This window comes from Bos javanicus, chromosome 13 (genome assembly GCF_032452875.1).
Source record: "Bos javanicus breed banteng chromosome 13, ARS-OSU_banteng_1.0, whole genome shotgun sequence".
Taxonomy (NCBI): Eukaryota; Metazoa; Chordata; class Mammalia; order Artiodactyla; family Bovidae; genus Bos; species Bos javanicus.
The window spans coordinates 81852762-81876675 of record NC_083880.1 but is presented as its reverse complement, the minus strand read 5'-3'; the positions used below and the strand labels follow the sequence as shown (position 1 = coordinate 81876675).

The 23914-nt window shown below is 44.5% G+C and overlaps 1 protein-coding gene and 1 non-coding gene across 2 annotated transcripts in view; one reads left to right on the top strand and one right to left on the bottom strand.

Moving 5' to 3' along the window:
• The window catches only part of DOK5 (docking protein 5), a 150747-nt gene that overhangs the window by 105449 nt on the left and 21384 nt on the right, over window positions 1-23914 (bottom strand). The gene's annotated exons all lie outside the window — the stretch shown is intronic.
• TRNAL-UAA (transfer RNA leucine (anticodon UAA)) lies at window positions 5795-5866 on the top strand. The gene has a single exon. It is a non-coding gene; the product is annotated as a tRNA-Leu (tRNA).

The window sequence follows — 23914 nt, the reverse complement described above, 5'->3', positions numbered from 1 at the left end:
CCAAATCTTCAAAAACAGATCGAATCACCAAACGGGAAGCGTCAGAAGACTGGAGTACAACTCCTACCACACCCCTCTATAATTTCAGTAAAGACGAAAGGCCTGCCTAAATTATCATCTCTCTGAGTCGTGTCTGACTCTCTGTGACCCTATGGACTGTAGCCCACCCGGCTCCTCTGTCCATGGAATTTTCCAGGCAGGAACATCGGAGTGGGCTGCCATGTCCTTCTCCAGGGGATCTTCCTGACCCAGGGGTGGAACCCACGTCTCTTGAGTCTCCTGCACTGGCAGGCGGATCCTTTACCACCGTGCCCCCTGAGAAGCCCCCAGTCCCACTGGTCCCTGTACCACGGTGAACAGAATGACTAACAGAAAGGCTTCTGGCCAACCAGGAGAGCAGGAGTCCACCTTCTGCGGAGCCCAGGCGACGTTGGCCAGCCTCCCAGCCTCGGGGAAACGCTTCCTTTCGAGTCCACCTTCTGCTGAGCCCAGGCGACGTTGGCCAGCCTCCCACCCTCGGGGAAATGCTTCCTTTCAGGGCAGGGACAGTCACCATCGGACCCGCTGTGAATAACCTGGGTGTTCAGACCCACGCCACCTGCAGTACTGAACACGCGAGCAGAGCAGGAACTTTGCTCTCCCCGCAGACAGGGGCCATCGCCCACCAAGGACCACCCTCCATTCACGTTCTTCTCCAGAGGGCTGTCCTCTGGCTGAAGACGAACTGCAACCAGGCAGCCACAGAGCAACAAAAATCCAATCTTTTTCATTCTCTTTTGAAGGTCTGGTCTTTAATCTGATACAGATAAATCTTAGCCAGCAGCTCAAGAGTATGCTAACTATCTTAATGAAAATCAGTTATTACAGAAGATAAGAGAGAGGAAGAATCCAAATGCCGAGAAATGACAAGTGTTGTGTAAACTCGCTTCAGGAGCCACAGCTGGAAACCCGCCCCCTTCCACGGTGTGATCTCCGGCAAATACATCCCCTATCTCCCCCTCGTCTTCGTTTCCCCTGTGCTGAGTAATGGAGAAAAGACAACCAACACCTTCACTGCCCCCAGGGCACAGCTGCAGAGGGAAGGGAGGTCTGGACGGCCAACAAGGACCCACGTCAGTGTCAACCAACACCTTCACTGCCCCCACGGCACAGCTGCAGAGGGAAGGGAGGTCTGGACGGCCAACAAGGACCCACGTCAGTGCTGGTCCCCATGCCTGCTGCTGTTTAGTTGCCAAGTCGTGTCCGACTCTTTTGTGACCCCGCGGGCTGTAGCCCTCCAGGCTCCACTATCTGTGGGGTTCTCAGGCAAGAACACTGGAGTGGGTTGCCATTTCCTCCTCCAGGGGATCCTCCTGAGCCCGAGATGGAACCCACATGGCCTGCATTGGCAGGCAGATTCTTGACCACTGAGTCACCTAAGTTACCATAACAGGTATTACTGAAATCAGGTCATGAAATGAGATGATGTGATCAGAAGGGCGGAGACTGGGGCTTCTGGGAGCTGCTGGGGTTCCCCAGGGCAGGTCCTGTTAATCTTCACTGCACCTCGGAGGACCCAGCACATCATCGGCCGCGTCAGCAAGGGAACCGGACTGAACCACAAGGATGAAGGCACAGAGCTCCAAGCTGCGTCCTGACCGCAGCCACGCGGCATCTTGAGCCTCACGCCTTCCGGCTGCACCCCCTTCAACCTGAGACTCTCCTCCCGTGGGCCTTCCTCCCCTCCCCAGCACAGCTCCTCCTCCCTCAGCCCGCCACACCTCCAAATGGAAGGGGACTCAAGCTGGGTTAGACTCAGAAGGTGCGGGGAGGTGGGTGAAAGGAGAGTAAGGGGGTGGGCCGTGGCTAAGCCTGCTTCACAGCCGGGAGCCCAGCACCAGCGCCAGTTCGCAGGTCTGAATCTCAGAGCTTCAGTTCTGCAGCCGGAACAAGTCTGGTCCCTGACGCTGACCTTAGAGACACGTGTCTAATTAATCCTGTAACATCTGTACTGGCATGTGAAGTGAAATGCCCTCAGAGAGGCCATGCCCGCTGTGTCCTTTCAGAGTGTCTAAACGAGCTTCCCAGTTCTGCCCCACACCAGCTCGCAAGCACACTGCGGGCACTCTCTCCCTCTAGCCAATAGGAAATACAAGCCTCTTGTCTTTAGGAAATATTCATGCTTCAGAAAATATTCATTGAGCACCTATCATGTGCCAGGCCCACTGCTTTTGCTCTTCTACAAAGAGTTGCATGAGCCGAGATACTCTGGCTTTCAACAAATGGAAAATCCATTTGAACCTTGCTTTATAATAGGGGGGTTTATTTTCAGAAGACAGGAGAAGCTCAAGAACTTTCCAAGGGAAAGAAAGAAAACACAGTACCAGCAAAGACTCAGATTCAAACCAGAAAGCTCTTTAGAAAATCACTTTCTTCTCTCTCCCTCTCTTGGGTTCTGAGTCTCATGGAAGATGTATAAACTCATCTTTGCCTCCATCACTCTGTTAAGTAAATATCTGATTTCAGTCAATTAAGCAACTCATTCAATACATATTGATCGTCTGTGGTGCAGCAGGCACTGTTCCGGGTGCTGAACAGGAGTGGACACAAAACCGACAAAAGTCATGTGCTGCTGCTGCTGCGGCTGCTCAGTGACAAGTCGTGTCCGACTCTAGAGCCCCACGGACTGCAGCTCGCCAGGCTCCTCTGTCCTTCACTGTCTTCTGGAGCTTGCTCAAACTCGTGTCCACTGAGTCGGTGATGCCATCCAATCTTCTCATCCTCTGCCGTCCCCTTCTCTTCCCACCTTGAATCTTTCCCAGCATCAGGCTCTGTTCCAATGACTTGGCTCCTCGCCTCAGAGCTTCCGCTTCAGCATCAGTCCTTCCAATGAATATTCAGACTGATTTCATTTAGGATCAACTGGATGGATCTCCCTTCAGTCCAAGGGGACTCTCAAGAGTCTTCTCCAGCACCACAGTCCTAAAGCACATGATGCAGTGGAGTTTAATGCCAGCTGGTGCAGGCAGGCAATCAACATCTGAGTAGAGTATGAAGCAGGCTGGCAGGTGTGGTCTAGTAAGAAATGTGTATTTTGCTTTTGTCTCCCGTTCCTGGCACAGCTCCTACAACCTCTGGAATTTCCTGAGTGATGGGAAAGACAGGAATTTAGAAGCATCTTTTATTGCTCACAACTAACTCCTTTAATCCTAAGTGTATGCTAATGAGGTGCCTCTCGATCAGCCAAAGGAAGCAGGCCCACCCAGCCCTCACCTCTGGGGAGGGGCACAGGGCTGGAGACAGAAACACCCATGGCCAGTGAATTGGTCCATCACGCCTACATAATGAATCCTCCATAGAAGCTCCCAAAGGGCAGGGTTCAAGGACTGAAGGACCGAGAGATCATCAAGGTGCTGGCAGGGTGGCAGGTCTAGAGAGGGGACAGAAGTCCCACACAGTCCCCTCCCATACCCTGCCCCAGGCATCTCTTCCATCGGGCTGTTCTGGAGTTGAATCCTTTATAGTCATCAGGGAAATGCAAGTGAAGTGTTTTCCTGAGTTCTGTGAGTTGTTCAGGCAAATTTCTGAACCTGAAAAGAAAGCTGGGAGAACAGCACAGTTAATGGTCGGCCCTGCAGAAGGGTGGGAAGCCTGGGCACCCCTGCTGTGGTTGGCAGCTCCAGCAGGGACGTCTCCTGGGAGCAAGGTTTTTACCTCTGGAGTCTGTGCTAACTCCAGGAGGCAGTGGCAGAACTGACCCGAGTTTCTGGACACACTTGGTGTCAGAGGCTGCATCATAAAAATGAGCACCACCACGGCTCACAAGCGACGTGAGGCCAGAAAGTGAAGAACTGGGTCAACAGGAGAAGACACGGGGTCTGTCAGAGGTTGCTCACAGAAGGTCCCTCTGACAGGAGTCATCCAACCAAAGGAAGGGCCGGGAGATTCGAGGGGCACAGTGGCATCCCAAGGAAACACCCCACGTAGATGGTGAGCACAAACGCCCTACGCCAGTGTTCTCGTTCAGTCACTCAGTCATGTCCGACTCTCTGCAACTGACCCCATGGACTGCAGCACACCAGACTTCCGTGTCCTTCACCATCTCCCAGAGTTTGCTCAAGCTCATGTTCATTGGGTCAATGATGTCATCCATCTCATCCTCTATCACCCCCTTCTCCTCCTGACCTCAGGGTCTTTTCCAATGAGTCAGTTCTTCACATCAGGTGGCCAAAGTACTGGAGCTTCAGCTTCAGCATTAGTACTTCCATTGAATATTCAGGATTGATTTCCTTTAGGATTGAAGGGACTCTAAGAGTCTTCTCCAGCACCACAGCTCTCAGGCTTCTCTATGTTCCAACTCTCCCATCTGTACATGACTACTGGAAAAACCAAAGCTTTAACTCTATGAACCTTTGTCAGCAAAGTAATGTCTCTGCTTTTGAATATGCTGTCTAGGGTGGTCACAGCTTTCCTTTCAAGGAGCAAGTATCTGTTAATTTCATGGCTGCAGTCACCATCCACAGTGATTCCAGAGCCCAAGAATATAAAATCTGTCACTGTTTCCACTTTTTCCCCATCTATTTTCCACTAAGCGATGCGACAGGATGCCACAATTGAAGTTTTCTGAACGTTGAGTTTTACCAAGAACGAAATCCTAGATGTATTTTGAACCTAGAGGCAACAGAATTTGCTAAGGGGCTGCCAAACCAAATGGGAGAGGAAGAGAAGAGTCAAGGACAACCGAAGGGTGATCCATCGCATAAGCAACTGGGAGGATGGGGTTGAACTAGGAGCTCCACTGAGACACCTTTGGTCCCATCAACTGGAGGAGGAGGACCCCAAAACACGAGCAACAGGAGTCTGAGAGCTGACGAGGCTGCAGGTCAAGGAGCTTCCATAGGCACTTACCTGCTCTACAGAATGGAGAACACACTTGATTTTCAAAAACCAAAACGCTAAGACGACAGGATTCTCTTCTGAGAGTTTGAAACAGAGTGTTACTAAAAGCCTACAAGGAAGATGTGCCACAGATAATCTTCAGTGTCTAATGCACCACATTTCCTTGAAGCCAAAACAACTATTAATTCAAAGATAAAAGTCAGACAAATTGGTTATCTCATGTATAGAGACAGATTCACAAATACCGCTCCTGGTGCATCATTCACTTTGAAATGAAGGAGCAAAGCATCATGTTTAAGCAACCCATTTCTCCTTACTAAATCACAAGAGGATGGTGTTACAGATCTAATGGTATTTGCTTAAAACATAAGCTAGTTATTTGAAAAAATGAGTACATCATATTCAAACTTGAAACTCTGACCTAAATCAAGACTTTCTGACTTTCTGTGGACATTACAGAGGTCTTGTCATTCTCTCATCTTCAATTATATAGGCACTCGTAACTTCTGTATCTCTATAGAGATAGAGAATAAATAATTTAATCATTTCAGGATGGTATGAAATGTTAAAGGCAATAATAGAAATGGAAGGAATAAAGATTATATTAAATAGTTTATAAGTAAAAGAAATAGATCTAATATTATAAAATGCCTAATATTTATGTAGCATTTTATATGGGATGGATGCCAAACATTAAACATATGTCTCTTTTAATCTTCATAACATCTGACCTCCTGATACAAAAAAAAAGAAAATGCAGTTCAATCCAACCACTACAGCACAGTGAAAACACTAAATGAGACGCAGCACACGTTGAAAGTCAGGGACAGCTACACTGGAGCCCTAGATGAGCCAACTTCTTCCTAGACGTCCCTGGACACGTTCATTAACTCCATTAAACTTTCACCTTCTCACTTCTCTGGTGGTCCAGTGGCTAAGACTCCTGCTCTAAATGCAGGGAGCCCAGGTTCGATCCCTGGTCAGGGAACGAGATCCCACGTGCTGCCACCAAAGGTCCGGCACACCACAAGTAAGACCCAGCACCGCCAAGGAAATAAACAGACGCCAACGTAAAATGGAAGAGCGGAGCCACAGGACCACCTGCCACAGAGGGCCGGTAAGAGCACTACCAGCTGATGTGTGTGCAGTATTCAGCCTGGCACCGGGCAAAAAGTAAGGGCTTACTAACTGTGAGGCATTTTCATCAATATCACCAACATCATCACCATCAGCACATAAAGTAAGAGAGGCAGGTTCGATCCCTGGGTCTGCATAAATCCCTGGAGGAGGGCAGGCAACCCACTCCAGTATTCTTGCCTGGAGAATCCCATGGACAGAGGAGCCTGGCAGGCAACAGTCCATGGGGTCACAAAGAGTCGGACACGACTGAGCAACTCAGCACTCACACAAAGTGTCAGAATTAAACTGAATCATACAACACTGAGCTGGTGTCCAGAGAGCTGGAAATTGGTTGATGTTGGAAAGCCTCATGAATATTTGGTGTCAGTAGGGTTCTATCCGTAGAAAACGATCAGAGTTAGCAGTACCTGAAGCTCCAATACTTTGGCCACTTGACGCGAAGAACTGACTCATTGGAAAGACTCTGATGATGGGAAAGACTGAGGGCAGGAGCAGAAGGGGACGACAGAGGACGAGATGGCTAGACGGCATCACCGACTCGATGGACATGGGCTTGAGCAAGCTCTGGGAGTTGGGACAACAGAGGACGAGATGGCTAGATGGCATCACCGACTCGATGGACATGGGCTTGAGCAAGCTCTGGGAGTTGGTGAAGGATAGGGAAGCCTGGTGTGCTACAGTCCATGGGGTCAGCTGCAAAGAGTCAGACACGACTGAGCGACTGAACAACAGCAATGACCTAATTAGGAACTGAATGAATGAATGAATATCTGTGTTAATTTTTTCATTGTTTATTGCGAACCTAGACCCTGGGTGAGTATAGAACACACATGTGGAGCCAAACCATCTGAGCTGGAGGCCCTTCTCTGTCACTGGGAGGGATCTGAGCCTTTGCAACAGTAAAGCTTTTAGCCCAGGATGTTAGAAGGGGGAGACACAGCTCAGACAAAAGCATACTCTACCACACCCAAAGAAAACAATAGAAGGTTCCCAAGCTAGAGTATTTCCAAAGGGTGAAATTTAAATGATTTTCTCTTCTCATTTGTCTTTCCATCTACTGCAAAAAGCCTCTTTATTTAAACAAAGCAGGGCTATAGACGCATATACACATTCTGTCTCCTAAGAGGCAATCATTTAAACAACACTGCTCAGTTCTCTTTAGGCGGAATTATTTGAATAAAATCAACCCCCACATCATATTTGAATTTCTGGGTTTTTTCTCCCTTACAGTAATTAAATATGTATCTGTAGCTGACAATGGATTCTCCACACACATATTTAAATATAGCTTCTCTTCCCACTATAACAGGGTTATATAATGAGACACACTTCTGCCCACTTAAGGAATCACAGAGGGGAAATGAGAATATGGGAGCTGGACTCTGAGATGCTACTTTTAGCCTAAGGCTGCAGGACACACTGCAAGTGAACATTTTACTATTATTCACACCTTTCCTTTTGGCTTCTGCTGTCTACTTTAAGAGTCAGAAATAACTCGAGCTAGAAAGAGGTGGATTGTGTCAGGGATCATCCTCTGTCAGCTAACACATTACCCGATCACCGCAACACCACAGAGTGCACAGAAGCATGCTCTGCATTACCCAATTACACACCACCATGGATTGCACTGGAGAAAGAAATGGCAACCCACCCCAGTATTCTTGCCTGGAGAATCCCATGGACAGAGGAGCCTGGCGGGCTACAGTCCACGGGATCGCAGGAGTCGGACACGACTTAGCGACTAAACCACCACCACCACCTTGGACTGCACAGAAGCGTACTCTGCATTACCTGATCACCGCAACACCACAGAGCGCATAGACGCATGCCCTGCATTACCCGATCACCGCAACACCACAGGGCTGCATAGACGCGCTTCAGACACTTGTGCCGTCGCCCGACAAAGCTGGCTGACTGCCAGCGCTCTGCCGTCTCTGGATGACCAGCACACGTTTCTGGGACCACCGTCTCCACAGGAGGGACTGAGTCCATCTTGGCATGCTTTCCTTGGTTGAGCCATGCCGCTTTTTATGGGCAACATGAAGAAATGATTTGTCTTCTTGGGAAATGAATTTACTTTCTGAAATGGAACAAGCAAAAGAGAACACAAGCTCAAAACTCTCTAAATTTGCATTTGAAGTGACAGTCAGTGGTAGGATGCCTTCCATTATAAAATCTCAAAACGAGAACAGTCAATAGCAACAAGATATACTATGACAGACAAAAAAAATGGCCCCCTAAAGATGTCCACTGCGTAATGCCCAGGACCTGCGCAGATACTATCTTAACACTTTCCAGAATTGATTACGCTAAGAGTTTTGATATCTGAAAATCACCCTGGAGTATCCAGGTGGGCACAGTGTAATCAAATGCATCCTTATAAGAGAAAAGCAAGAGACGAAGTTAGAAAAAGCAGATGTGACAACAGAAACAGGCTGGACTGAAGGGCTTTGAGGATGAAGGAAGGGGCTATGAGTTAAGAAGTACGAGCGAAGCTAGAAAAGGCAAGGAGACCATTTTCCTAAGGCCTCCAGAGGAGGCTCGGCTGACACCTTGATTTTGGCCCCTTAAGGCTCAATTCAGACTTCTGACCTTCAGAATTGTAAGAAAATAAATTTCCATTCTTTTAAACCACTAACTAAGTTGTGACTATTTGTTACAATAGGAATAGGAAAGTAATGTTATGTATCATTAAAACATTTTAAATGTACGATTTTCGACAAATGTTTCTTGAATTAATTTCTGCTTCTGAACGTTGACTCTATATTTAACTCACTATATATAAGAGTTGCAGTAGAGCATAGGAACCTGGAATGTCAGGTCCATGAATCAAGGCAAATTGGAAGTGGTCAAACAAGAGATGGCAAGAGTCAACATTCTAGGAATCAGCAAACTGAAATGGACTGGAATGGGTGAATTTAACTCAGATGACCATTATATCTACTACTGTGGGCAAAAACCCCTCAGAAGACATGGGAGTAGCCATCATGGTCAACAAAAGAGTCCAAAATGCAGTACTTGGATGCAATCTCAAAAACGACAGCATGATCTCTGTTCGTTTCCAAGGCAAACCATTCAATATCACAGTAATCCAAGTCTATGCCCCAACCAGTAACGCTAAAGAAGTTGAAGTTGAACGGTTCTATGAAGACCTACAAGACCTTTTAGAAATAACACCCAAAAAAGATGTCCTTTTCATTACAGGGGACTGGAATGCAAAAATAGGAAGTCAAGAAACACCTGGAGTAACAGGCAAATTTGGCCTTAGAATACGGAATGAAGCAGGGCAAAGTTTTGCCAAAAAATGCACTGGTCATAACAAACACCCCCTTTGAACAACACAAGAGAAGACTCTATACATGGACATCATCAGATGGTCAACACCGAAACCAGATTATATTCTTTGCAGCCAAAGATGGAGAAGCTCTATACAGTCAGCAAAAACAAGACCAGGAGCTGACTGTGGCTCAGATCATGAACTCCTTATTGCCAAATTCAGACTTAAATTGAAGAAAGGAGGGAAAACCACTAGACCATTCAGGTTTGACCTAAATCAAATCCCTTATGATTATACAGTGGAAGTGAGAAATAGATTTAAGGGCCTAGATCTGATAGACAGAGTGTCTGATGAACTATGGAATGACGTTCATGACATTGTACAGGAGACAGGGATCAAGACCATCCCCATGGAAAAGAAATGCAAAAAGCAAAATGGCTGTCTGGGGAGGCCTTACAAATAGCTATGAAAAGAAGAGAAGCGAAAAGCAAAGGAGAAAAGGAAAGATATAAACATCTGAATGCAGAGTTCCAAAGAATAGTGAGAAGAGATAAGAAAGCCTTCTTCAGCGATCAATGCAAAGAAATAGAGGAAAACAACAGAATGGAAAAGACTAGGGACCTCTTCAAGAAAATTAGAGATACCAAGGGAATATTTCATGCAAAGATGGGCTGGATAAAGGACAGAAATGGTATGCACCTAACAGAAGGAGATGATATTAAGAAGAGATGGCAAGAATACACAGAAGAACTGTACAAAAAGATCTTCACGACCCAGATTATCACGATGGTGTGATCACTGACCTAGAGCCAGACATCCTGGAATGTGAAGTCAAGTGGGCCTTAGAAAGCATCACTATGAACAAAGCTAGTGGAGGTGATGGAATTTCAGTTGAGTTCTTTCAAATCCTGAAAGATGATGCTGTGAAAGTGCTGCACTCAATATGCCAGCAAATTTGGAAAACTCAGCAGTGGCCACAGGACTGGAAAAGGTCAGTTTTCATTCCAATCCCAAAGAAAGGCAATGCCAAAGAATGCTCAAACTACCGCACAATTGCACTCATCTCACATGCTAGTAAAGTAATGCTCAAAATTCTCCAAGCCAGGCTTCAGCAATACATGAACCGTGAACTTCCAGATGTTCAGCTGGTTTTAGAAAAGGCAGAGGAACCAGAGATCAAATTGCCAACATCCACTGGATCATCGAGAAAGCAAGAGAGTTCCAGAAAAACATGCATTTCTGCTTTATTGACTATGCCAAAGCCTTTGACTGTGTGGATCACAACAAACTGTGGAGAATTCTGAAAGAGATGGGAATACCAGACCACCTGACCTGCCTGTTGAGAAATCTGTATGCAGGTCAGGAAGCAACAGTTAGAACTGGACATGGAACAACAGACTGGTTCCAAATAGGAAAAGGAGTACGTCAAGGCTGTATATTGTCACCCTCTGTATTTAACTTCTATGCAGAGTACATCATGAGAAATGCTGGACTAGAAGAAGCACAAGATGGAATCAAGATTGCCGGGAGAAATATCAATAACCTCACATATGCAGATGACACCACCCTTATGGCAGAAAGTGAAGAGGAAATAAAAAGCCTCTTGGTGAAAGTGAAAGTGGAGAGTGAAAAAGTTGGCTTAAAGCTCAACATTCAGAAAACGAAGATCATGGCATCTGGTCCCATCACTTCATGGGAAATAGATGGGGAAACAATGGAAACAGTGTCAGACTTTATTCTTTTGGGCTCCAAAATCACTGCAGATGGTGACTGCAGCCATGAAATTAAAAGACGCTTAGTCCTTGGAAGGAGAGTTATGACCAACCTAGATAGCATATTGAAAAGCAGAGACATTACTTTGCCAACAAAGGTCCGTCTAGTCAAGGCTATGGTTTTTCCCGTGGTCATGTATGGATGTGAGAGTTGGACTGTGAAGAAAGCTGAGGGCCGAAGAATTGAAGCTTTTGAACTGTGGTGTTGGAGAAGACTCTTGAGAGTCCCTTGGACTGCAAGGAGATCCAACCAGTCCATTCTGAAGGAGATCAGCCCTGGGATTTCTTTGGAAGGACTGATGCTGAAGCTGAAACTCCAGTACTTTGGCCAGCTCATGCGAAGAATTGACTCATTGGAAAAGACTCTGATGCTGCGAGGGATTGGGGGCAAGAGGTAAAGGGGACGACAGAGGATGAGATGGCTGGATGGCATCACCGACTCAGTGGACGTGAGTCTGGGTGAACTCCGGGAGTTGGTGATGGACAGGGAGGCCTGGCGTGCTGGGACTCATTCGGTCGCGAAGAGTGGGACATGACTGAGCGACTGAACTGAACTGAACTGAATTCTTTTCATATCTTCAAGACGTATTTATGCATTAGTTCCTTTTATTTGTTCAGAATCACACATTTCACTCAGTCATTCATTTACTATCTTTTTCACTTGTTCAAAACCCTTTATTGAAAGCCCACTCGGAGCCAAGGTAGCTTCAGTCGCTCAGTCACGTCCGACTCTTTGCAACCCCATGAATCGCAGCACGCCAGGCCTCCCTGTCCATCACCAACTCCCAGAGTTCACTCAGACTCATGTCCACTGAGTCGGTGATGCCATCCAGCCATCTCATCCTCTGTCGTCCCCTTCTCCTCCTGCCCCCAATCCCTCCCAGCATCAGAGTCTTTTCCAATGAGTCAATTCTTCGCATGAGGTGGCCAAAGTACTGGAGTTTCAGCTTTAGCATCATTCCTTCCAAAGAACACCCAGGGCTGATCTCCTTTAGAATGGACTGGTTGGATCTCCTTGCAGTCCAAGGGACTCTCAAGAGTCTTCTCCAACACCACAGTTCAAAAGCATCAATTCTTTGGCCCTCAGCTTTCTTCACAGTCGAACTCTCACATCCATACACGACCACAGGAAAAACCATAGCCTTCACTAGACAGACCTTTGTTGGCAAAGTAATGTCTCTGCTTTTCAGTATGCTATCTAGGTTGGTCATAAGTTTCCTTCCAAGGAGTAAGCGTCTTTTAATTTCATGGCTGAAGTCACCATCTGCAGTGATTTTGGAGCCCCCAAATATAAAGTCTGACACTGTTTCCACTGTTTCCCCATCTATTTCCCATGAAGTGATGGGACCAGATGCCATGATCTTCGTTTTCTGAATGTTGAGCTTTAATCCAACTTTTTTACTCTCCTTTTTCACTTTCATCAATAGGCTTTTTAGTTCCTCTTCACTTTCTGCCAAAAGGGTGGTGTCATCTGCAAGGTAGCTTAGGAAGACAAAAATGAACATTTCAAGTCCTATCCTCCAGATGTTCCCAGTCTAAGACAGGAGGGACTCAACAATTTTAGTCAGTTCCATTCAGTCGCTCAGTCACGTCGACTCTTTGCAACCCTATAAACCGTAGCACACCGAGCTTCCGGACCCAAGACCAGCTCCCGAAGTTTACTCAAACTCATATCCACTGAGGCAGTGATGCCATCCAACAATCTCATCCTCCATCGTCCCCTTCTTCTCCCGCCTTAAATCTTTCTCAGCATCAGGGTCTTTTCAAATGAGTCAGTTCTTCACAACAGATGGCCAAAGTATTGGAGTTTCAGCTTCAACATCAGTCCTTCCAATGAACACCCAGGACTGATCTCCTTTAGGATAGATGGTTGGATCTCCTTGCAGTCCAAGGGACTCGAAAGAGTCTTCTCCAACACCACAGTTCAAAACCATCAATTCTTCAGTGCTCAGCCTTCTTTATAGTCCAACTCTCACTCCCATACATGACCACAGGAAAAACCATAGCCTTGACTAGATGGACCTTTGTTGGCAAAGTAATGTCTCTGCTTTTTAATATGCTGTCTAGGTTGGTCATAGCTTTTCTTCCAAGGGGTAAGCATCTTTCAATTTCATGGCTGCAATCACCAGCTGAAGTGATTTTGGAGCCCACAAAAATAAAGTCAGCCACTGTTTCCACTGTTTCTCTGTCTACTTGCCACGAAGTGATGGGACCAGATGCCATGATCCTGGTTTTCTGAATGTTGAGCTTTAAGCCAACTTTTTACTCTCCTCTTTCACTTTCATCAAGAGGCTTTTGAGTTCCTCTTCACTTTCTGCCATAAGGGTGGTGTCATCTGCATATCTGAGGTTAGTGATATTTCTCCCAGCAATCTTGATTCCAGCTTGTGCTTCTTCCAGCCCAGTGCTTCTCATGATATAGTCTGCATATAAGTTAAATAAGCAGAGTGACAATATACAGCCTTGATGTACTTCTTTTCCAGTTTGGAATCAGTCTGTTGTTCCATGTCCAGTTCTAACTGTTGCTTCCTGACCTGCATATAGGTTTCTCAAGAGGCAGGTCAGGTGGTCTGGTATTCCCATCTCTTTCAGAATTTTCCACAGTTTCTTGTGATCCACACAGTCAAAGGCTTTGGCATAGTCAATAAAGCACAAATAGATGTTTTTCTGGAACTCTCTTGCTTTCTCGATGATCCAGTGGATGTTGGCAATTTGATCTGTGGTTCCTCTGGCTTTTCTAAAACCAGCTTGAACATCTCGAAGTTGACGGTTGACATACTGCTGAAGCCTGGCTTGGAGAATTTTGGGCATTACTTTAGTAGCATGTGAGATGAGTGCAGTTGTGTGGTAGTTTGAGCATTCTTTGGCACTGCCTTTCTTTGGGACTGGTGCAGTCCATACAAGATATCATTTAAATAAAAGAACTCACATGCCAAACAACTAATATTTCAATGGATGTACATATTTATGCAAATGCCTAGAAACCATATGTGGTAATTGATAACAGTTGCCCATGCTAAAGAGTTAAAGGCAGGATGACATTGCCAAGGGACACTTGTTTATAACACTTTCACTTCCTACAATGAGAATGTCCTACGTGTTATTCACATAATTAAAGTTAATAATAAAACAGGACAGTAGCGTATGTCCCCAAATCAGAATGAGGAGCCAACAGGTGGACAGAAAACGAGGAACTGAGTCAGACACGGAAACGAGAAGGAAGGGTGATCCCAGGACAGGGCTTCAAAGGAACACAGAAAACCTGTGCATCCCTTCCAAGGCTGCGTTCCCAGTAAGAACGCAGAAGAATGTTTAACAGAAAGGAACAGAAAGAAGGTCATCATGGTCCCTCTGCAAGGTTAGACGGCAACTGGCTGTCCCTAACCCATCCTGCACCTACCGCATACCTAAAACCATCGTGAACCAGACTGGCCCTCTGTTAAACTATGAACGCATTTTACCTTCCCTGAAAAACATTTGTTTCAAAGTCTAACACCCTTATGCTTTTAGAAGACTGAGGCTTAATAAACTGGGGAGGAACGTTCTCCGGGCAGGGACCTTGCTGTCTTGTTCATCCTAATATACTGAGCACACGTGCCTTGCTCTGAGGTGGTAACTAATAAATCCTTGTTAAATGAATTGAGTCTAGGTTTCCTGTATCACAGTACTAATCTATTTCCCGTATCGTCATACTAATCCAAGCAGCACTTACGGTTCTATTAACTTAAACTGCATTTTCCCTCCGTTTTCTTCTTTCCTTGTCAAACAGCTGTTAAAAAAAGAAGAAGAAGAAGGAGGAAAGAAAGAAAGAAAAAGACAAACAATCTTTGGGTCTCAAACTATGCACCAAGTACTACTGTAAGTTCACAGAGTTCCCAGAACCCCCACAGAACTCTGCTAAGTTCAGCACTGAGCTCTTCAGTAAATCAGTTCCAAGCCTGGACTGACTCAGCAAAAACATCTTGATCATCTTGATTGGTGGTTGTTTCCCACTAGGCTAAAAGAAGCAAAATTCAAACGAGAAATAAAGTCAGTTATGAAGTCAATTGAAACCTGGTGGCTCAGATGGTAAAGAATCTGCCTGCAATTCAGGAGAGCTGGGTTCGATCCCTGGGTTGGGAAGATCCCCTAGAGAAGGGAATGGCAACCCACTCCAGTATTCTTGCCTGGAAAATTGCATGGACAGAGGAGCCTGGTGGGCTACAGTCCATGGGGTCATAAAGAGTCAGACATGACTGAGCAACTTTTACTTCACTTCAGGAGGTCAATTATAATTAACTCTTCATATCTCAAAGCCTAAAGTTGAGTCCACAGAACACTAAGATTACCCACACTACTTTCTATGGACTGAACTGTGTCTTCCCCAAACTCCTATGTTTAAGACCCGACCCTCAATGTGACTGTATTTGTAGACTGAGTCTTTAAGGAGGCGATTACAGTTAAGTGGGTGGGGCCCTGATCCAACTGGATTGGTGTCTTTATAAGAGGAAGAAACATCAAAGATCCCTCTCTCCCTACCAACACAGAAGAAAGGCCATGTCAGGACACAGCAGGAGGCAACCATCTACCAGCAAGAAGGAAAGTCCTCAATGCCAGACAGGGACCTTGCTGGCACCTTGAACTGAGCCTCCAAAACCATGAGAAAACTAATTTCCATGGTTTAAGCAGCCCAGTCTGCAGCACTCTTCACGGCAGCCTAAGCAGACTAATTCATTTAAGAGAAGAAGGAGAAGGAGAGAGAAGAGACGGGAGAGACAGAGAGAAAGGTGAAATACAGTATTTTCATAATTCAACTATAACACACGTTACTGAAATTATTCAGCATATGCAAAGATAAATGAGATGATTTTCTTGAACTTATTTATTGCCTCAAACACAAACTTAATTTTCATGTTCCTGCTAATGTCAGTTTTATGTGAGCCCAAACTCCCAAAAGATGTCTTATTTTTCATTCATTTCTCGATGAACCTCATTTTCCAAGACTCTTCCCTGACAGCCCTTCTGTAGCAAAAAGAGGGAGAGAGAAAGAGAGGAAAAAAAACCTCTCTTTCACAGCTAGTGAAGCTATAGTTACTAGGCAACCTTCCATATATTTTAAAATAACTTGCAGCTTTCCAGCAAAAGGAAAGAGAATATTTAAGACTGTTAAGCTTCGAGTTTTTAAAGCACACCTGAAGCAAAGTTAGTTAGAGCAGAGATTTATTGCCATTTCTGGGACCCCTGGAATTCCTCTTCTGCCTGAAAACTGAAGTATGACCGCGGACTCCGAGAAACTCTTGACATCTTCTGACAAGTGGAAAAGGCAAATTCTCATGCCCAGTGCAGTATTGAAATGAGGAGGGCTTTGCAGAATTATTCAGAATAATGAAAGAGGAGGAAGGTGTCAACTTGGCATCCATCAAGCTGGAAGATATGACTTCCCCAGGGGAAACTTCGTGTCTGTATCTCTGAAAGGAGCCCTCTATTCAATGCACGTGTCCAGTAACAAGAGCAGTTACAGCACAGGAGAGGCAGAAGACTCTCAAGTAATCAGAATCCAAAATCCTTAGGGATTTGTCTTGAATTGTACCTTGCAGTGAACTGAGTGCCAAAGGTTGGGTGTCGGTAATTAAATCCCTTTAGAATAAGTAACTGCGGTCTCAGCATTCCAGATGTTGGGGTCATTCCAACATCATTCAAATTATACACATATATCCCCCCAATAACATTTCCTATTTTTTAAGTCTTCACAAAATAAGGGTCCACAGCCTGTTCCCCTGTTCTGTTGAAAACTTAATCAGTCCCAGTAGCTGAATTTTTTCATATTTATTTCATCATAGTAATTCTCCTTAAAATGAATCACTGTCTTTTTGTTCTACTCTCTGCAAGACAGAGGATAATTAGCCAACATCGACTGCTTAAAATCCTTCATGTATTTGAAAACTATTAATTAGTCAACCCACAGGCCACTTTTCTCCAACATTAATAATCTCAGTGTCTTTTATCTTCTTTGAAAGTCTTATTCTGCAGTCATTTTTGTGACTCACTTCTGAATTAAGTTAACCTCTCCAAAGCTTGTTGAATGAACCAGTGAAATGAATGAATGATCCATGATGGCAGGATGGCAGCCTGCAAGGGAATATGGAGATTTTTATTTTTTTGCTCACAGAGCATTTAAAAATATATAAATGAACTAATATTTGAAAATCAAGTTTCACATAGACTTGGACTTCTGATTTTGCTTTAAAAGTTGCAATAATTGAGAGAGTAGGATTGATGCATATACACTGTGTGTGTGCCAAGTCTCTTCAGTTCAGTTCAGTTCAGTCGCTCAGTCGTGTCCGACTCTTTGCAACCCCATGGACCACAGCACGCCAGGACTCCCTGTCCATCACCAACTCCCGGAGCTTGCTCCAACTCATGTCCATCATGTCCAACTCTTTACAACCCCCTGGGCTGTAGCCCGCCAGGCTCCTCTGTCCATGGGATCTCCAGGCAAGAATACTGGAATGGGTTGCCATTTCCTCTTCCAGGGGACCTTCCTGACCCAGGGACTGAACTCTCATCTCTTAAGTCTCCTGCACTGCCAGGCTGGTACTTTACCACTAGCACCGCCTGGGAAGCCTATATATACGTTATCATGTGTAAAATAGACAGCTAGTGGAGAGACGCTATCTAACAAAGAGAGCTTAACCTGGTGCTCCATGACAACCTAGAGCGGTGAGAAAGGGGAGAAGGTGGGAAGGAGCGGACTTACGTATACTTACAGTTGATCACACTGTTGTTGAGCAGAAATCAACACAACATTGTAAAGCAATTATCCTCCAATTAAAAGTAAACTTAAAAAAAGAAAAGAAAAATTGCAAGAATTGACAAAGTTGGATCCCTGGGCTGGATGTGAGAAGTGACTGCTTCCTTGAAGCAGGGCAGGTGTTATTTTCCCAGAATCCCTACCCAGCCCTCTTTACTTATTCATGGTACAAGCTGCTTCAAGGGCTTCTGAGTTTTTGACTTTTTGAAACAATATCTTCAACAATCTCCAAAAGAACTGCTCATTTTTGAGTAGTTACTAGGTGTCAGTAATCTAGAATTAATATTCACTGATCATCTACTATCTGACAATTACTCATTAATTCTCATAATTCTCACAACAGCTCTATTGCCTAGGTCTCATGATTATTTTCGCTTTATAGAACTGAGGTTCAGACGTTGGGTAACTCAATAACAAACTGAAATGGCAGACGTGGAATTTCAACATAGCTTTCTGAAACCAAAGCCTGTATTTCCTCTACGCTGAGCCATCGCTCTCACCAGGAAAAAGTCCTTGTTGCTGATACAGAGGCAAAATGGATAGACAAGGTCATCAGTGGTAGAAAGGTCGTGAAGAACAACGCAGAGGAGCAGTTAATTCCACTGCTAGTGTATCAGCCGACAACTAGTTAAGTAGTAGTAAGAACTGGGATTAGATTTCCCAAGTGTAGAGGCCTTTCTTGACTTCAGGCAGATTCTGACCAGTGTTAAGATTTGGAACAGACCAGTGTTCACACGTAACCACTCAAGGACAAGTTACCTGTAATCTCTAGGCTTCGATTTCCTCACTCGTAAAACAGGGAGATCGCTGTAACCATCATTAACTCCATGGTTGCAGTAAGGATCAGAAGGCAAGGTAAATGAAATCATAAAGAGAAACCATTTGGCACTCTGCCTGACAGACCATATACACTCAGCTAAAGCTCAATAAACTCCTATTACTATTATTCTTGGGCTTCCTAGGTGGCTCAGTGGTAAAGGATCCACCTGTCAATGCAGGAGACACAAGAGACATGAGTTTGTTCCCTGGGTCATGAAGATCCCCTGGAGAAGGAAATGGCAACCCACCCCAATATTCTTGCCTGGGAAATCCCATGGAGTTCCCAGGGCTACAGTCCATGGGGTCACAAAGAGTCAGACATGACTGAGCACGAACGCACTATTATCTACTTATTGGGAATGGTATTCCAGCTGAATATAACAGGAAACCAAGTTCTGTGGCTTGTCCACTTACAGTCCTGAAGTGGCTGCTCAACCTCCTGTTACAACCCCATGTTACACTCTGAGAAAAGGGTAAGAGACAAGTTACCAGTTGATTTTGCCCCCTTTTAAAGGGCTTTACCATTAACTCCATCTGGCTCTGAAGCCCCAGCCAAGAAGCTGAGAAACGTGGTTAATTTAGCTGGGTATATCATGACCCCAAACAACCTGGGATCTGCTGGTGAGTAAGAGGGAGGAGACAGTGTCAATCTGGTGTCCTGTAGAGTCCAGGAAGCAAACCTGTGTCACAGGCTGGTTAAGAGGAACAAAAAATTGATGCAAAATTTCTGAAACGTGGTCAGCACCACACAGAAGCTCACTTTTGTTCCTCTCTCCTTCCTTAACTACTTTACATCCTGTTCTTCCACTTGCAGCTGCAGAACCTCTTATGATTGCCTTCCCCAGAACCATGGTACAATAATTGCACAAAGACTAGGGCCAAAATCAAGTCAGTATCACTGAAACTGAGTTTACCCTTCATAGCATATTTCTTTTTTTTAAAGTGTGCATTTTTTGAAATAGTAAATCAAAGTGCAGATTTCAATATGAAAGAATACTATTCACGGGGAAAGGAATGGGGGAGGAATAAATTAGGATTATGGGTCTAACAAATATAAACTACTATATATAAAACAGATAAGCAATAAAGATCTACTGCATAGCACAGGGAACTATATTCAATGTCTGGTAATGACTTATCATGGAAAAGAATCTGAAAAATATATATGTATATAACTGAATCACTTTCCCATATACCCAAAACTAATACTGTAAATCAACGATACTTCAATTTTAAAGGAAAGAAAATGCCCACCAAATGGGAGCGGTTGCTGCTGCTGTGGCTTCTGCAGTCGCGGCTCTGACCATCCTCGGACGCGAACGCCGTTACTCTGCGCTGTTGCGTGAACACCACGGTCAGACAGTGTCTCTAGCTGGTCGTGCTGAGCCCTCTGACGTACGCCCATTGCCATGGCTGCGCTTTCAACTCCAAAAGCACAGAGGTGAAATCAAGTGGATGCATCTGCTGACAGGGTTGTGCTCCCAATGGCCGAGCAGGAAGAGTAATTCTGGTCCAGGGGCTGCACAAGCCAGGCAACCTTTCAATCCAGCACAAGCCAGGGTGACGTAAGGGAACTAAAGTAAAGCAAAGCAGGGATTCCTGCAAACCAGGAAGGAGAAGTGTCCTCTCTTATCCCAGGCCATGGGATCCTATACAGAATCCACTTTGAAAGCCCAAATGCTATTTCTCTCCATGTTCTAATAGTATTGTCTGTTTTTCCAATTAGCCATTAATATAAAGTGATTTTCTGAGTATATATCTCTGGTTGTGGTTTAAAGAGATGAGCATTAAAACACGTCTCTTCACCATGGCCAGAAAATTTATCATGAAAGGGCTTTATTCTCTTTAATTCTAATCAGAAGGTAAAAAAATTGTTCAAGTATGAAGTTTAAAATAGGCTTTTAAAAAATGCTATTTCACTTACGCATATTTTAGGATTAGGCATAAAGTGTGACTGTTAATTACCGAGCATTTACAGACTGAGAAACAGCCCTTGCACACCAGCCTTGCACACCAGCCTCATCAAGGAAATCAGAAAAGAGAATCTTCCAGTAAAGAAAAAGGAATATTTCTGCTTCTTGGAGTAAAAGCATTTCCAGGAAATTCTGTGTGAGCAAAGTAAGTAAATAAAGGAAATGTAAATCAGTACTAAAAAAAGAAACAAAAACTGTCCATACTCCTGTCTGAAAGCCTCTGGTGGACATTTTTACATCTTGGTGTAACTGGGCAGTTTTCACTGGCTTGGACCCCAGGCAGTGTTGGGTGCTTCTTCTGGAGCTGTGGCGGTAGGGATCCAGTACCGTCTGTCCTGGAATGAAATTCCTCTCTGTGATCAAAGCTCTGGTCTTCACCAGCATGAGTTCAACTTACAGAATTTAATTAGAGAAAGTGGACAGGAGAGAAAGGAGACTATTTCAATCAATAATCAATGTCCTCGTCACCACCTCGCACTGCACAGTAAAGACGAATGAATGTAAAGTGCTTACCAAGATGCTGGACGCCGCTCTCTGGAGCCTAAAACCCACAACCAACCTCCCATCGTACAAAATGCTGGACGCCCGCCCCCTCGAGCCTGAAACCCACGACCAACCTCCCATCGTACGGGTGTTTAGGCATCGGACAAAAGCGTCCCCACAGCCTGGATGCCCGCCCCCTCGAGCCTGAAACCCATGACCAACCTCCCATCGTACGGGTGTTTAGGCATCTAACAAAAGCGTCCCCACAGCCTGTCCCTCTCCCTGAGCGCCTTGCGCAGCTCTCCAGAAACGATCCTGCCTGCTTCCTCACCATCATCGCCCCCAGCTCCCCACCTACACGCTTCCCTCCAGGTACGGTGAGCTGCTGCTGTTCTCCACGTGGGTCATGCTTTATTCTACCTTCAGGCCTCTGCCTGTGCAATTCCCTTTGCCTGGAAGAGTCAGTAGGGCTCAGTGAAGTGAAGGAAAACATTCTGAAACTTGTGTTTACTTGTGTGTATCTTGAATAAATAAGAAACATTTTCTAAAATATAATACTGCTCTATATGAATTGATAATAGAGCGCGTATATAAAGAATAAGCATTAAATACTGAGCCACTTTTTTATTTGGCCACACCACGCAGCATGTGGGATCTGAGTTCCCCGACCAGGGACTGAACTCACATCCCCTGCAGTGGAAGCTCAGAGTCACAACCACTGGACCGACAAGGAAATGCCAGGAGTGGCTCCTTTAATTGAATGAATTATGTAATCAAAAAAATTTGAAGACTATGGGTCTAAAACACCCTGTGTCTCACAATCCCATTTCAACCCAACTCCACCTGAAGCAGGAAGTAACAGATTATTGTAAATCAACCATATTCTAACGCAATTTTTTTAAAAAAGAGCTAGCGATAAAAGCAGCAAACCTATGAATTAGATCCTCCCAATGAACAAACTGCATGACCGCGTGTACTTTGTGACATTTTCACTCGCTGGCACCAGCATCCTAAAAAGAAAGCCGTTCGTATGCGTAGGTTGAAAGCGGAAGTGTAACAGAGAACGACGCTCCGTTTTTTAACTTTACAGTTAAAATTGAAATTCTATGATTTTTAAAAGCGATATGTTCATATGGTTCAAATTTCCCAATGATTTCAATAGTATTTATTGATGGATTTACTATGGATTTATTCAGTTGTATTTTACTGGTTGATTGACTGTATTTATTGATTAGCTCCTTCCTCTGAGTTTTATATCTCCGAAACTAGTCACCTATTTGCAAGGACAGTCAGCTTCTTATGCAAATGCTAGGATGTGCGTACAAAGGCAAATACACAGCCTCATTCCCCTCCCTTCCTACACAAATACAGCATTCTACACACTGGGGATCAGTACAGGCTATGATTTGAAAAATATTTTTCAATAGCCAGAAAAAAAATCACCTGGCATTAAAGGCACAGTTTCACTTACTACGGAAAAACACCTAGGGCCTCCTTGGTGGCCAGTGGCTAAGGCTCTGTGCTTCCAGCGCAGTGGGTGTCAGTTCAACCCCTGGTCCAGGAGCGAAAATCCCATATGCTGCCTGACATGGCCAGAAAGAAAAAAGACCTCCGGGAATAAAACCTATGTGCAAAGATGCTCTTTGCAAACTATTTATAATAATCGTAATAAAGGAGATAATAAATTTAAGAATTCCAAATTAACAAAATATTTAACACAGTGGGAAACCACGAAGCCAGAAAAAGAAAGAAATGAAATTGATCTTTAAGTAATGATGAGGAGAGATTTCCAAATTTATTAGGTAATACAAGGTAAGTGCAGAACAAAGTATATAGTAGATACACCAAATACATGGGGGAAAGGAGTGCAAAAAATAACATATATATATGTTTATCTATATATGTATATGTTGATATATGCCTGACATACAGCTGAAAAAAAAAAGCCATAAGAAGCTATACCACTGATGGCCTATTTGGATAATACTGGGGAACAGGATGAAAGAATTTTTGCTGTGTACTATTTTTTAATTTTTAATGCTGGAATTTTATGCCATGTGAATACCTATAAAATTTTTCATTTAAATAGCATGAAATCATTATAATAATATTAAAACCACAGGTTAAATGAGCACATTTATCGTTAATACATTTTCCTTCGACTCACCGTTTATCTGTTAGTACCCAGAACTAACCCTTGCGCATAGTAGGCACTCAGTAAAAAGGTATTAAATAAATGAATGAATGGACCTCCAAATGAATGTACAGTCATTAAATATTTTAAACTAGAGGAATAATTAGGTCACTGGTGCATGTGTGTGTTAATCACTCAGTCGTGTCCGACTCTTTGCGACCTCATGGACCTTAGACCTCCAGGCTCCCGCTGTCCATGGAATTTTACAGGCAAGAATACTGGCGTGGGTAGCCATTCCCTTCTCCAGGGCATCTTCTCGATCCAGGAATCGAACCCAGGTGCCCTGCATTGCAGGCAGATTCTTTACCGTCTGAGCCACTAGGAAGGCCCGGGTCACTGGTGTAATGATTACTAAACAGGCCTCAGTCACTGATGTGGTTTCTGAAAGAGCCACACACACACTACAAATAGCCACGCACGAGGACAGAACTCACCAGAAAGAACACACTCTTCCTTGATTAGCTTCTCCAGCTTCACAGATGTAAACTGCTTTATCGATGGAATATAATTAATAAACAGCATAAGCCACAAAAACAAATCCAATGCTCTCTGCTGTCAGCAAGTATAACAAGCAAATCGCATTTCAGAG